Here is a 2,270-nt window from a genome sequence, read left to right on the forward strand (position 1 = left end):
TTACTTCTTCTTTTATAAATAAATTAAAAACTTATATTTGAGTCACTAAAATAATCTGAAACTATATGGACCGAAGAAAAAAGCTATATTTTTTGTGGATACATGTACCAATCTTGTACCAACGCGCATACCAAACATGAAAAAATAAAATAAAATAAGGGTACGGACTTGGTACATACCATACGTCTCCGAACACGTACAAGTATCTGATACGTATGATACGTATCTGGTACATGTACTTTGTCTAAAATAGTGTACCCATGCTTCACAACTCATAACAAAACAAGTTTGATAATATCTCAAATATTAAATAAGTTTATAATATTCGACATACAAACAACACGTCAATAAGAGGTTAAATATTTGAAATGTAATCGTTCTTGAAACTGTTGAATGAACATAATTATGTTTTTAGATATAGATAGTGTCTAGGATTGAACATTTGTTTGAGATATTCTTTTAGACGTATTCAAAATACATCAAATTGTTAACACATTTTCAATGTATTAATAATTGATTCTAATGTATAAGATCAATAAATACATACTACATATGCTTAAAATTATTGATATTACTTCTACATAAATAAGCTATTCAATTGTTAGTGTTAACATCTAGGGGTGAGACTAACTTTTTCAAAGTTACTAAATAAAAGATGTATTTTGGAGTTTTTTTAAAGTTACTAAATAAAAGAGGGAAAATCATTTCATATTATATCAACATACTTCTAGAAGTTAACTTCTCTATATGATGCGTACAAATATTATGTTCGAGAAATTAACTTCTCTATATGGTATGTACGAATATTATGTTCTAGAACATAATTTTTTAAACTTTTATTCAGTGATATCAAATAAACAACAATGTAATACATTCGTTCAAAAAATAACTTTCGTAAAATTTATAAAAAAGATATATAGGGCACCATAAACAACTTTGAAAATCTATTTTCCTTTTGGAAAATCTTTTTTTTTTAATTTTTAATTTTTTAATCTTGATATCATCTAAGAGAACAAATTTCACCATTTATTAGTGGAAGATCTTATTTAAAGTTAAAGAAAAATTTAATATAGACTGGTTCAACACAATAATTATTAGAATTTAATAAAATACAAATCTAAAACCTTGAAAAAAAATACTCTCTCAGAAATTAAATCTCCACCACTAAACATTGAATATTCATCACCAAAATATGTTAAATACTACCCTGTATTATTTATTATTTTAGCTATAATTATTAGGACAATATATGTTGACTCATTGATGTAAAGAGGCAAGACACTGTATATTAATGTGAGGCCCTAGATTTAGATTGATAATTTTTTCATGGATGTGAGAAAGTCTCTCCAAACACGTAAAGTTGTTTTTTTGTACAAATATTCCAGCTCAATTCAAAATTATTTCTTTTCCAAATACATATATAATGAAATTAAACACCTAATACTAATATAATTTGACGCTATTTTAACTTTTAAATCTAATAAAGCATCAAAATAAAAAATATGTTTTTCACTTACAAAAGAGTATGTCTCACTTATAAGTTATAACACGCAAATAACATCACGAAGTATTTAGAATCAGTAAAGGTTTATATTAACTAAATTAATCGTGTCAGTATTAGCATCAAGCGGGGATAGCTCAGTTGGGAGAGCGTCAGACTGAAGATCTGAAGGTCGCGTGTTCGATCCACGCTCACCGCATAACTTAATTTTTTCTCCCTTTTCATCGAGGGTACACTCGCTGATCATTTTTGCATGTAATCACGATGTAACCAATAAAACTCTAAGTGGATTCCACATATACACATCATTCAATTATAAATTTTAATATTCGTATTTAATAACGACTTTGTATATCTAAACGAACCCCTCAAAAAATTATTGAATACATTCCCAAAATAATTTTATATCATTAGTTTAACATTAAAAATATATTTTAACAATAAAAATACTTTTTTTTAATAAACAAATGTTCCAATCACATTACGAGAGATCAATGATGTGGAGGGAGTCCATTGGTGCCGTGATACGAATCTTACGGAAAATATAGTAAATATGTAAAGTTATTGCTCAAATAAGTAAGGTTAGTCGGGTGTAACTTGTAAGAGTGAGAATGATATGATATACCAATTATGATGCATGGCAGTCGCAAAACGGACTCGGTCCACCGGGCAATACTCGTTTTGCTCACAAATTTTTACGGGGGCATACCAAATTTTTATGTCGAGACCCTATATTATGCCCGCTCCATTTTTTGCTGTCTTTTGCGAA

General features: G+C 28.0%; 1 non-coding gene across 1 annotated transcript; it reads left to right on the forward strand.

Moving 5' to 3' along the window:
• The first annotated feature begins 1,627 nt into the window (after nucleotides 1-1,627).
• TRNAF-GAA (transfer RNA phenylalanine (anticodon GAA)) lies at nucleotides 1,628-1,700 on the forward strand. The gene has a single exon. It is a non-coding gene; the product is annotated as a tRNA-Phe (tRNA).
• Nucleotides 1,701-2,270: the final 570 nt, after the last annotated feature.

This window comes from Lathyrus oleraceus, chromosome 5 (genome assembly GCF_024323335.1).
Source record: "Lathyrus oleraceus cultivar Zhongwan6 chromosome 5, CAAS_Psat_ZW6_1.0, whole genome shotgun sequence".
NCBI lineage: Eukaryota > Viridiplantae > Streptophyta > Magnoliopsida > Fabales > Fabaceae > Lathyrus > Lathyrus oleraceus.